Source organism: Micropterus dolomieu, linkage group LG09 (assembly GCF_021292245.1).
Source record: "Micropterus dolomieu isolate WLL.071019.BEF.003 ecotype Adirondacks linkage group LG09, ASM2129224v1, whole genome shotgun sequence".
Taxonomy (NCBI): domain Eukaryota; kingdom Metazoa; phylum Chordata; class Actinopteri; order Centrarchiformes; family Centrarchidae; genus Micropterus; species Micropterus dolomieu.
This window is the reverse complement of record NC_060158.1, coordinates 6656719-6670936: the sequence shown is the minus strand read 5'-3', so window position 1 is coordinate 6670936 and position 14218 is coordinate 6656719. Positions and strand designations below refer to the sequence as shown.

The 14218-nt window shown below is 41.1% G+C and overlaps 1 protein-coding gene across 10 annotated transcripts in view; it reads right to left on the bottom strand.

Annotated features, from left to right (window-relative positions):
• The window catches only part of LOC123976835 (POU domain, class 2, transcription factor 2), a 99906-nt gene that overhangs the window by 40393 nt on the left and 45295 nt on the right, over positions 1 to 14218 (bottom strand). The window lies entirely within an intron of this gene.

Sequence of the window (14218 nt, the reverse complement as noted above, 5' to 3'; positions counted from 1 at the left end):
TGTATATTAGTGTTGTCTACTCTGTAGTTTGTGTCTGATTTTATTTTATTATTATTTTATTATTGTGTTATTGTATTTTTGTATGATTAAGCACATCGTGAGCAATGTACAATCCTGAGTCAAATTCCTCATATGTGTACACATACCTGGCAATAAAACTGATTCTGATTCTGATTCTTGAAGAATTTCATAATCCTTTCAAATTTAAAATGTAATTTTCAGTGTCGAAAGAAAATTGATTACATCAAACTACATAAAGGTTTGGAACACCTTTTTGTGCTTACACCCTATCCCTGTCTTTGTATTAATTGCCATCCATCCAGCTATGTTGCTTGTTCTCCTTGACCATTCAGATATACAAACAATGGTTTATGCAATCACTTCTTGGTGAACGCAAGGTCAGTCCTGCAGTACTGGACCTTTTGTAGGTGAAAGTTCAACAGAGATCAATGCTGTTAAGAAACATCTTATTTAAAAAAAAATAAGGAGCAAATTAAGGAATGAAGAAAGAACTATTTGAAAATGTGTGCTCATACTGTTGCTCATTTTTGAAGACAAGAAGTAGAAATGGAATGATGTTGCTATTGTCTTGTGATAACCTTGTTACTCTAGTATTGGTGATGAAACCCTGTGAAAGATTGGCTGGATAAAATCAGAAAAGACATTATTCTTAGTTCCTGAAAACCTCAGGTTTGGAAAATACAGTTCAGTTTCTTATTCTGCAGTGATGATGTTAGACTTTTAAAAAATACTCCTGTTGATAATTTCATCCTGTTTTCATTAAACTTGACTTGCAAACAACCAAGAGAAAACCCTGCTTAACCAAAAGCTGACCAAGAAAACTGATGATACCACACTCCAGTTTAGCTCTTTCAATGTAAACTTTATTGACTCAGGAAGTGGGACTGGGATTAAGAATCAGCTTTTCATGGGAGATATCCTAACTACCCTCTTCTGTTTGTGGTGACTTCTGGGATTGCAGAAATAATTGGTCCAGGAAGAACGACGCCAGAGGAACTGCTTACCTGAGCACCAGACATTACTCAGCACCGCCGCCATCTTGGATAAAAACTCTCCTTCGTCCCCTGCGCTACACTCTTAACTTATGTCTGTTTTGTGCTTTTAAAACTCAATTTCTCTCTTCAGCTCAGGACTTTTGTAAGAAACGGCACCAGCTCAACAAGAAATGAGACATCTTGGTACAAACATGGTAGTGCACACGTTCTGTCTACATGATGTTCATGTGTCTGACAGGAGGTTGAAGCTGTGAAAATAATCATCCTCTACCCAGCCCCTCTTCTTCCTTAGTATAACTATAACTACAGGTTCTGTCCTTCTATGTCACTGCCTCCTTTATTCCCTATGGAGGACAAATGCACACACACACACACTCGAAAAGCACACATTTTGTGTATGATAGGCAATATGTGATACAAGAAAAGAATTAATAACTGAAAACAAAACAAGAGAAGGGCTTACTGGAAATTATATATAAGACCAGTGTACGGGTGTGTGTGTGTGTGTGTGTGTGGGTGGGTGTTTGTGGGTGTGATAATCTTATCATCAGGGTCACAGACAAGTTCAAGGTGCGATGAGAGGTGGTGGAAAGGAAGGAAAGAAGGAGGGAGGGTGAATAAAGGAGTAGGGGAGAGGGAGACAAAGAGAAAGAGAGGGAAAACAAAGAGATGGAGCGATGTAAGGCTGCAGTGAGAAAACAAAATAGGGGAAGATCAAAAATAAGAAAAGGGGTCAAAGAAAAAAGTGAAAGAAAGTGAAAGAAAAAAGATGTGTTTGCAGTTTATCACTGAATAAAGATGCAAACTTTATCACACACTTGTGTTTACCCTTCTCTTTTTCAGTTTGGTGACTATTACTTTTTCTTCTCAAAATAATGCAAATTAATGTCATCCTCACTCTGCATGACTATTTCCCAGAAAATTAGGTTTTAAAAAGAGGTAAGAACTGTTCTTTGGTCAGCTTGAGTACAAAGTAGCTAATGACATCTTGTGATGTTTTTATTCATTCATTTTGTTTGTGTTATATTTCAAAAGACTCGTCTGCCATCAAAGAACATCATGGAAATAAATGTTTGTAAGTCCCTGAGTTAAAAAATGCATGAATCAAATCACCCTGCATTTTTGTAATGAAAAGGAAAATGCAAAGACTCACTCAGCCCTCAGTTAGTGGAGGGTTGCAGTTACATAACACAACCAGATGGTGGCAGCACTCTCCTGGAAATGCTGAGCCAGAACTGTGTGTTTGTGCGAGCTGTACCAAACACTGTCTGCAGTAATAAGTCATCTGAATCCTTTCAGTGAACAATTAATATTTTATATTCAGAAATAAATTGTTTTGAGGGTGCAATAGTCTGCAGTCACAGGTACATGGGGAAATAAATGAAGAGCCTGAAACATGATCTCAAAACTACAACTGTAATAAAACTCAAACACAAAATTCTCAGATGTAAAGATGCAGAGACATTTAAAAAAGAACATTTAAGTTACATAAACTACATCGGATCCACCTTGGTTACAAACACAATTTACTTCTGTGACTTTCAGGGACAATAAAATTCATTATTAGGTCATTACTTGCTGGCATCAAATCACCACACAAACACAAAAATACAAGCTGACATTTTGAAAATATATTATTTTATTCTGTATTGAATTAACTAAGCTGTATTTTACACACACATACACACACACACACACACACACACACACACCTCAATGTTGTTGATCAGATGTACTGTATCTACAGTTTTACTGACCTATAAATTTATGTCTGTTGAAACATTCAGCTAAAACAGTAAGTGATAAATAAAATAATCAACGGTAAAATATATTTTTATTATTATGACTTATTATGACTCACTACTACTACCACCATCAGTGATACTTTTAGCCTACTACTAGCACCAACATAGATCTACTCTCACCGGTACTGCAGCTGCTGCTACTCTTACTCACTTACTACTGTTGCAGTTTCTATTACAAGTACTGATATAGTGCTGACAGTACTGCGACTCATAGGACTACGCTCATTAGTATTGTTACTACTATCGCCAATTCAAGTGCAGCTATTACAAACACGACCACTTGCACAAACAAACCTTTCAGAAATGCACTATTTAAAAATACAATTTACTAAAATGCTGGATCCATTTCATTCAACCATAGGGTTAAATGTAATACACTCAACATCAAACACACACACACACACACATTTATTATTCCAGGCTCCTTCATCCTCTCAGCATATGAAGGGAGGGACCCCATAAAATCATTTTATCATCCCACTCCCCCCTCTATCTCTCGCTCCCTAACGCCTCAACTGCCCCTAACCCCTCTGGCCATGGGGCCTTTCAACCCCCACCCCCCATCCATCCCAACCAGCTCACAAACGCTAACAAATCAAAGACACCAAACCCCCAAATGTCACAGCCCCTCGTGTCCAGTAAACATGAAGTTTTATTTTCAGGTTTCAGATTTTTTTTCTAATACGTTACATGCAAAACTACAAATGTGTATTTCCCCACAATAAACCTTCTACCGTCTACAGAAAATGTCACCAGGACGTCACAATTCTTTAATTTCTATATTTTGTCCACGTCAAGTGTAAAATTTACAGTGACCACCGTCCCAACACACTCCTCCACCCCGGGGCAGTTTGACAGCAGCCGCTCGGATTCAAGGCAGACCCCCCCGTCCGCCCTTACTCATCCTATCAGTGCTAATAGCATAGAGAGAGAGAGAGAGAGAGAGAGAGAGAGAGAGAGAGAGAGAGAGAGAGAGAGGCCACTGGGTAGATGATGTATCTGTCTTCTGAGGTTGACATGTCCTGCCTGTGTGTGTTTGGTGTGCGCTAGAGGTGAAAAAGAGGGGGGTGTAGGGTCACTGTCAGGGAATTAGAAAAGGGGGGATGAGTGAGAGAGAGGGGAGGAGAAGGGGATAGGATGGCTGGAGGGTTACTAAACTTGCCCCCCTCCTCCTTCTTGCCCACCCACCCCGCCTCGGTCACGCCTGTCAGGGGCCGGTGACAGACGGCGCGTGGGTTTCTGTGTGTATGTATGTTTGAGGGGGGTTGCCCGTGCTGTTTGGCGTGTGGATGTCAGAGGTCAGGCACATGGTCTCGGCCACCTCGTGCCTCGCAGTGACACACGCACAAACAAGCTGCCTGCCTTTTCCACCTGTCCCCTGTCACATTCACTACCAGACACACGATGCATCAACGAGCAAATCTGCAACTGCTGCATTGAGAAGATGTTTAAAATCAGCTATGAAACTAAAAAGGGTGAACGCTGCAGTTTCATCATTTATTTAAAAAAAATGTGTCACACAGTTACACCTGTGAGTTACACCCAAAAAGAGAAACGCTGCTCTTTTTAAACTTTTATCAGTTATCACAATTATAAGCACATTTATCTTATTTATTTACAATAATCTGCTGATTATTTTCAGTCTATAAAATGTAAAAAAAAACTGATTAAAAATGCCATTTACAGTTTCTCCAAACCCACGTTAATGTTTTCAGTTAGCCTGTTTTGTATGACCAAAACCTAAAGATATTCAATTTACTTTAAAGCAGCAAATTCTCACATTTGAGAAGCTGAAACCATTGAAAATTTGATATTTTTTGTTCGAACAACAGTTGCCGATTCATTTTCGATTGACTAGTCTGCTAATTTTTGCTGCTCTATGTTATCTGTGATAAAATAAAAAACAGCTATCAGCTATAAAATCTTTAACAGCAGTTTGGTCTTTAGTGTTTTTACCTCTGAATGCTATGAAACAAATATTGCAACATTGTTGTTATAAAGTCATAAATGAAAACGAGTGTTGGAACGCAACTGACCCAAGAACGAAAGAAAAAACATTGTGACATTTATATTAAATTGTTTTTCCTTTATTTGTTTATAAGACAACAACATATTGTTGTTTAAAAGACAAATGACATGTTGAATTTGATGTTAAACTTTTTAAAACTGAGCTGGTGTCAAGCGTTTGCTATTACAATCGTCAGTACTGGTTGCCATGCACGACCACATCTCTTTTTCTGCTGGTTAAACCTGAACATCTGATTCCCTACAATACATCTGAGAAAAGGACATGTCTCATTTTAATGACCATCACACCTGCTGAAAACAAACAAAACCCAAAGAACAGAGCCGCATGTCTGTATAAATTTCGCTGCATTTAATGAGAATATATTCTACTTTAGACGAGCAGAGAATCTGCTGCATATACAGTTTACGATAGACTCTCCCCCTTCACAACAGAGAAATTATACTTCCAAATTATGTCACCCTACTGTGTACATTTGTGCAGTGGGTTTACAAAGCCATAAATACTATTAACAGACTATTGTTCCTAATGTCTATAAGACATTTGAAGAGCTACAGTTGCTGGTCCTGGTTACCCACGCCTTCACCCAAACTGGAAAATTATCTGTTCTACATCCGACCCTGGTTTAATTAAGTCCTGCAGCAGAGAAACACGCTACTGGTGTACAAGCTGACTCCCTTGTCACTTTCCAATATAAAAAAATGTGAAGTAAAAAGTACTTTTAGATTCTTGGTGACCTTATTTAGCTATTTGATGCTCCTGTGAAAACACTACAAAATAGGAAGATAGTGTTAGTGCCAACAGGTAGCCTGTACAGAAAGCTGCCAGTTAGCTCCAGCATGCTAGTGGTTGAGATCCAGTTGAACAGAAGATAATATTTGTTCAGTTCCTTGCCTTCACACTTTTTATTAACATCCCCATTCTTTCACTTTGTCCCTAACCTCCCACCGCTCTTTGTCCTCCACGTGGTGCATTCTTGATTTATTCTGATCGCTCTAATCTCCTCTCTTCCTCAGCTATAATATGACCATCACACTTGAACTTCTCTCTAACCTCCTCTCTCCATCTGAGTTTCTCCATTTCCACCTCCCCTTCTCTCACATCATATCCTCACCCTTTTTAAAAATTTTCCTACTTGTGGGTTTTGCACAAACATTTGCTGAGCTGCTCTGGAAACACATAAACACATTGGTGGAGATAATTCTCATTAGGTGGACCATATTTGTGTGCAAGAGAGCGGCTTAGCTTCAGGCAAACTTAAGTGTCAGCAGACTGGTAACTAGCTCACCCAGACACTTAGGTTGTTGTGGCTATACCACCGTAAGAGCAAACATCCACCTGGTGTCATAAGAACTCAATAAATAATGAACAATGCAAATAACTCACTCTGCACAAAAGAAAACCAGATCTGGGTTTGTTGAGGTTGGGCGGTCTTTACATTTTAAGTAAAAGTTTTTATTTAACCTTTCCCCAAGCATGACTAAAATATAGTTTACATGTGTTAAAACAACTTCATGTTAATGTCAATTGTGGAAAGATATTCTTTATGCAGTATTCAATGTGTACTTTGTTAATATGTATCATAACTATTTTATGTTAAAGCTGCAGACTTAATTAAACTAATAATCATCACAATACTCCTAAAATCAACTGTGGTACTGTCATTAAGCTTTAATATCCACCAAAAGTGGATTATTTCTGTCCCTGAGTAACGTTTGTATAACTAAAACTCTATTTTTATTTCTATATTTTTACCTGCCTTTACCCCCCCCCCCCCCCCCCCCCCCCCCCCCCCCCCCCCCCCCCCCCCACCCCCCTCCTTCAGTAGTGGTCAGCCGCAGCGGTCATGGCACCACTGGACAGCGCTCTTCTAGCACAGGACACACAGACTCGTTGCCAGGCAACAGCAATGAAAGATCACTGTGTGTGCGTGTGTCCACATGCGTGCACAACTATATGTGTGTGCATGTCTGCTACTATGTTTGTGTGTGTACCTGTGAGAGTGTTAATCATTAAAAATAAACATGTTTCCCTGCCTGTAGCCGAGGCTTCGGTGTGAGGCAAACAAAGTGCTGCATGCTAATGTCTCCACTGATGGTAGAGTTTAACAAACAGTAGTAAAGGATTATTCTGTTTCCCCCCTAGGTCATATCCACGTAATATTAGTCTGATAAAAAAAAACCCCATAACAAAACCACAATTGACATTCATTCAAAATTACCATACGTTGCAGTTTAAAAGCTGCCAAAGCTAAAAGATTACAATGAATAAGGATATTTCAGTTTCAATAGGTTGTCAAGAATGTATTTTATGGTTACATGTTCATGTCAATACATGGGGAAAAACAGCTTTTAGTGTTTTCTACAGAAATATCAAACAATGTTTTAAAAATCTCCAGGATCTGAACAAAACACAAACACACAAAATTTACATTTCAGTACGCCCACGCAGACTTTACTAACGCTGATCTGAAAGATAATCCCCTTGCTGAAGATCAATACTTTTCACAAGTGACTTGTTTCATGTATCTATATACTAAGGAGGCTGCATTGTAACTGCCTCTCGAGAGTGAATGAGTAACGTTGTGTTCAAACGTCAGTTTGTTGGTGATTTGTGTAGGAGAGTGTTTATGAGTTTATGCACAACTGTGCTTGTTTTGTGCACACATGCACCTTGTATGTGTGTGTGTGAGTCAGAGACAGAGAGTGATTACATGAGTATATGTGCGTGCGCGGCTGTATGCATGTGTGTTCACAAGCATATGTGAACGTGCACGAGGGCGAGCGCTTTTCGAATATGTCTCTAGAGTGTTTATTATATCCGATACAGTACCTCTTTCTCGCACCACATATTTCTGTGCCGATCGATTCTTCTGACTCCCGACAAGACAATAATCGCACCGCCCTCCCTCTCTCCTTCTCTCTCCACCATTATTACTGCCCTCCCCAAGGAGCACAACGCGGGGATGGAGGGATGGAAACAGAGAAATAAAGGTAGCGAGGACAAGGGGAAGGGGGAAATGGCCACTGTGTGCTACTTCCTTTTCCAGAATCCCTGCATTGGGATGTAAAGATGAAGGGAGAAAATGAGTGGATGAGGGAGGAAGAGGGTGGAGGACGCTGGGAGATGGAAAGAAATGAGCAAGAAAGATGAAGACAACGAGCAGATGCTAAAAAAATTTGGGAATTTCGGGGGATAATGGTGAAGGCTGGGAAACATGACAGAGATGGTTTCAAAGAGAGAAAACAAGGGGAGTAAAAAGATAGAAAATGGCAGGGGGAGTGATGAGAGAACAGAAAGAGGATGGTGATGGGACAACACAGAAGACACATGAGAGGAGGGAGCAAAAACAAATGAGGAAATAAGATGGAAAAATAAATACTCTGGCAATGACAAACAGGCAACAAAAGAATTTAGGAATCCGGGGATAATGGCTGAAGATGGATAAAATAACAAGGTGTGCTGAAAAAGAGAATTAGAGAACAAAATCCCCTCCCCTCCCAAAAGAGAGGCATGGGTGGATAGGAAGAGCAGGAGCAAGTGAATTGGTGAGTAGCGGGATGCTTGGACAGTAAGTGAGGAACAGAGCAGAGCCAGGAAGGAAATAATTGAGCAAAGACAAACAAAAAAAGAGAAACAAGAAGCTACAAAATTCGAATGCTGGTGATAATGGCAATGAGAGAATAAAAATTTAAGATGAATAAAGTGAAAAACAGAAAAAGGATAAACAGAAAACAGAAATAAAATGGACACGTGTGGAGCAGAGCAAACTGCAGTGTGACAGAGGATCCTCACAGGAAATAGCAGGAAAGAAAAGATAGTGACAATTGGACTAACAAAGACACACAGCCTCGCCTTGATGGTGTGTGAGTGATTGGATGAGGAGGGAGGGGACAGATTGTGTGCAACAGAGTCAATGACAAAATGAACAGACAGAGTGGATAGAAAGATGACCAAAAAATGAGATGTGGGGGTTCAAGAAAAAGAAGAAAAAAAGGTCAGATAAAAGTATCTGAGACATGAAGTGTGCATTGAGAAATCCCTGTTTCATGTCCGAGCTAACCTGGATGTATCATCACTGTGCAATTCGGAGGAAAAACCAATATTAATAATTCTTCCTGAACTAAACTTACAAAATGCAAGGTATATGTATAGTGCTTTCTTTCTATAGTAGCTTTGATGTTGATGAAAATATTTTACATTTATGTCTCAAAACATGCACTCCGGCAAGTTGTCGGATTTAATTTGCAAAAAAATATTAGAAATAAAATATTGGAGAATAGAGACAGACTGGTTTTCCTTCTTATATGGAGTCCAGATCCTTCATTACCAATTCTGAGTCAAAATCCTGCAGCCTCCCTTTCAGCTTGACCACCACCTTTATTCAATGGAGGCTGAAAGGATCTCATAAGTCCAGGGAAGGCAGAATTTTCTCCACCCACAGAAGATCACATTATCCTTCCATTTGGAGTTATGAGGTTGTTATGTGACTGCAGGGATATTTATGTTCAGACAATTTGGATTTGAGGTGAAAATCCCAGAGCTGTGTCTGAAACCCCCCGTTCTTGTCTAAAACCAAGCCTTTTCTTTGTTTTTCTGACACCTCTAATTCTGATTCAGGATCTGAGCAAGTACCTTTGCCAGCTTTGAAAACCTACGTAGCTCCACAAGTGCAAACAAATGAATGAATGAATCAATGACTGAATGAGGTGTGTTGAAACCAGCCCGCCGTCCTCTCCTCCAGCCTGGTGATCTATGGTGCGTGCTGCGAGCCGTTACTTGGTTAGGTTTACAGGTTTATCGATTGGACTCGACTTAAATTGGCTCCCAATTAAACAGAGCGCTTATTTGACCTCTTTACCCCTTCCTGTCCTCTCCTTTCCTGTCCCGTTAAATATCCCCCGTACCTCCATCTCCTCCTTATTCTCCCCACCTCCCTCGCACCAAGCTCCTCTCCATCGACACATCCATCTCTCTCTCAGTGTAATACCTCCACTCCCTTCCCCCCTTCGTGTACGGCCGTCACCCCATCCCCATTCTGTTACCAGCACCGACCCCCTCTATTTAAACCCCTCTCTCTCTCTCTATCACTGTACAGCACTGCGTTCTTTTCCTGTTGCTGTCCTTTTCCCACCTTTCCCCAGATCTGATCTTTGCTCTGTTTCTCTCTTACACTTTCTCTCAGTCAATCCATCAATCTCTCCTTAAATAACAACGATGAATTATTAAGTGTATTTATTCAAACAGCATTAATTATAAAATACAGGCAGCTTGTCAGTCTATTCGCTTTAGCTGAGGCCGACGCCAACAAGGTGGGGAGGGAGGGAAAAGACGAAGAAGAAGAAGAAGAAGAAGAAGAAGAAAAAGAAGAGGTGGATTATTGGGAGGTAAAGGAAGGGTGGTGGGTGAGGTGGTTTGTGGTTAGGGTTGGAAATGGGGGAGAGAAAAAGAAGAAGAAGGAGGTGAAAAAGGGGGGTTAGGAAATTGGTGTGGCTAGCGGAACAACACCCCCCCACCCCATCCCTCCTCACCCTCCCTCCCTCCCCCCTCTTCCCTTCCCCGCTCTGCTTTGTATTCTGCGGAGATGACAGGGGGAAAGCTTTATTGCTCTGAGTTTGTATCGATCGGGGCCCCGCAGAGGGGGTAGCCAGACCCGCGCACACTGGAGGCCCTTTCGCAGAGGCTGCTGACTGCTGCCTATAGCCCCTGCCTCGCCCCACCCGCCCCACCTCGCACCAGCCAAACACACCCTTCTTTCAGTCTACCTCTCCTTCTTTTCTTCTCCTTCTCTGACTTTTAAAATTGCGGGCTCTTTTTTTTGTTTTGAGAGGTCAAGAGTCGGCTTTTATTTGCCTGCGTGCAACATCAACGCACCCGAACACAGAAAGCCTCGCGCTGGCAAGAGCGAAGCGTAAATGAGAGCGAATAAAAAAACATGATCTCTTTCGCAAAAAGACTTTCCACCCAAACACACACACACAAGCAGAGGTGAAACACGTTAGCCTGGAGCAGCAAGGCTCACGTGAATATGTGGCAGCAACTCACATGGAGACATACACAAGCTCAAACACACACACACACACACACACACATACAATCCCAGGCTGCAGGGCTGAGCTGCTGTCCTGACCAGAGTTGCATCAGAAATCCCTAATCTGAGAGCGTGACGGTCCTCAGTTCCAGCAGGCAGGGATGAGGACGCTCCGGGCAGATTCCGAATTTAAGGATAAGATGGGATGGGGATGCAGGTTCTGAAATCACCCCAAGGGATGGAGGGATGGGATGAGAGAGGTGAGTGGTTTGATTTACCCCCCTGTGCTCCCTCACTGTGCACCCCCAACTTCCCAGCATTCCTAGGAGCAGAGGGCCGGTGGTAACACATGGGGACCAATGACTCCCTCCTTTATTCTTATACACAGTTATACATATTCAGCTTGCAGCTGCAACCACAGTGTTTTACTTTTTGCTACTGGAGCATCTGAATATAAAGTGGAGAGGAGAATACTGGTGTCATTTATAGTTAACAACAGATATCAAGTTTTAAATTTTCCCAAATATTAAAAAAAAATCTTTATCTAAAAAAAGAGAGATGAGGATTCGGAGAAAGAGCACATTAGGTAAATTATCTTGATCAGTGGAGTTTTTTTCGTAATCTAAAAAGCATGAATGGCAGCAGATGGCTTCTTCTAATTGGTGGATACTGATCCAACGTATCTTTGATTAAAGTGACCACATACAAAAAGGATGACCAACATAGGATTACTACAAAAAATGTAAATGAAACAAAAAAAATCTAATGTTTTCCTTCAAGGCTTTACCAGACGATGTGGGATTCAAGCCATCCAACTTTCCTGTCACTTGTCTGAATCTGTAACCTCCTGTCCACTGTCGCTGCCTTCCACTTAACAAACTCCATTTTGTTGAGGTGGGCTGAACGGACTGGTGAGCCAGCCATGGAGAGAGAGACATAGACAGAGAAGAAGAGAGAGAGAGAGAGATGGACGAATCGACGGCTGGAGGGAAGAATGGGTGCTCAAGGCCACCCTGCTCTGACCCCCCTCCTCCTTCAACTCTTTCGCTCCAGAGTGGCTGTTATCTCTCTATTTTTACACTCCTTCCATCAACAGACCGCCCCAGACCCACTTATGTTCACTCACCAAATGACACATGGACACATGGGCACACACACAGACAGAAAAATACACAATTACAGATGTAGACAATGACTGTGGTGCTGCTAAGCCACTGTGAGTCATTAAGTGAGTGTGAGTGTATTTTTATGTGGGTTGTATGTGTTTGTATGTGCACTGCGTAACCTTTTACTGACAAATCATCGGCTGTTTGACCAGAGGTTTGATCAGGAGTGGGTTTATTTCGGTATTATGCAGACTTAGAAATGTTTCTCTGAAATGTTGTGCTTCACTTTGTTTTATTTTTAAAGGAAATTTCATATGTGAAAGGCGATTTAAAATGCCACTTCTTTGGCATTCCTTGGAAAATAACCCCCCCCAAAAAATGATGTTAAAAGCTTGAGGTATATCAAGGTTGTTTCATTCAGGTGACTTTTTTTCCCCAGCGGAACTATTTCACTATTTTATAAGCAAAAACATTGTTCTCATAAAAAGTTAATAATTTGTGATAGAGGCAGTTCTGCATTCCTTAAAGCTGTTTTGATGGTTGTCGTAACACCTGAAAATATACAGAGAAAAAAAAACCCTCTGCAAATAATCACATCAGTGAGGTTAAGGTAACAAAAGTCACACATACACAGACACAGAGATACACACACGCACAATTACAGGCTTCCAGAGCAGAGATAATTGTAACAACCATAGAGAGAATAGGTGTGTGTTTGTGTCATTGTATGGATCAGATCCATAGGGGGTAGACGAGACAATAACGACCAATTTAATGGAAAAGTCTATCTTTTCGTGGGTGGAATGTATGTGTGTGTATGTGCATTTAGACTGTAACACGCAACAGGGATGCCAGCATGATGCAATTATGCTTTTCACTATAATATTATGCCTTATGTGTCTTTATTATTTGTACAATAATCATGTCCTTTATTTTGTTTGTGTGTGTGTGAGAGAGAGAGTGTGCACATTGGTCGTTATTCACTGTAGATGAAAGCATGCTGGACCACCGCAGTGCTATGTGCTACTAAGACCACTCTCTCCTTAACACACACACACAAACAGACACACACACATACACACACACACACGCACACACACATACACACACACACACACACGCTGCCTGGCTGACTGACCTACCGCCATTTCACACTACTGACCGGTACAAATTGGATAAGGGTCCATTCTCTCTGCACCAGCACACTTTTACACACAGACACAACGTGCACAAGTACATGTATACACACACGCACACACACACAAACACGCTCTACACAACAAGCTCAAAATGGCCGAAATGCTGCGGTTAGAGTTGGTCTCTCAGTGGCAAGTAAAGTTGCAGAGCAGGGAGAGAAAAGGAGATAAGGAAGGCTGGTATGGCTTCTTCTTCTCCTTTATGCTAAACTTTGATTACATGTTGGTCAGTCTCCACTCAAATGTTTTGGATAATTGTAATTTTTCAGTTCAGGATTTTATTTTATATACTGCATTAAAAAAGAAATGAAATACGAAAATTAAGCTGACTGAAAGCAAAGTTAAAACTATTAAAAATAATGTCAGGTGAGAATCACTATGTTCTGTGCGGATCAAATTGCTTTCATCCTACTAAATCCCAAACAGTCCACGCTCTCCTTCACCCTGATGATACATGTTGTTGCTGTTGTGGTATGGACCTTGTTGCCACATGTCACGGCCTTGTTGTATTCTGTACATAATTTTCTTTCTGATTTAACATCCCACTTTGTCGTTTCTTCTCCTCAGTTTACTTGAAGGCTGACTGTGTGACGCAAAGTTTTCGTTTGTATTCGTTCCTACCTTTCCCCTTTGTTAAACCCCTACATCGTGTTTACGTGTTTAATTGTGTGTTTACAACTGTTCTTCACTTTATCAACAGTGTTACTTTGCAAAGCTCGACCCCACAGTTTTAGATGCTGCTTTGACGCCAGACGCTGATTCCCGCCGCTGATTCTATAAGATGGACAACCGCTGTCTACTGTTTCTCCCTCCTTGATTTTCTGATTAAATTTTTTCACTCTCCTTAATCTTCAATATTCTAAGTATTGTACTTACTCTGCTTAGCCATGTCATATTTTTATTTTAAAGATCTTAGCGTTAGGGGGTAGCCTCTGTTAGTGCCTACAGTTTAGCTTTCAGTCACGCACAGCTAACCCAGGGCTCTCAAGTCTCACGCATTCAACGTAAGATGCACGCGTTTCAGCCAGTTCACACGCT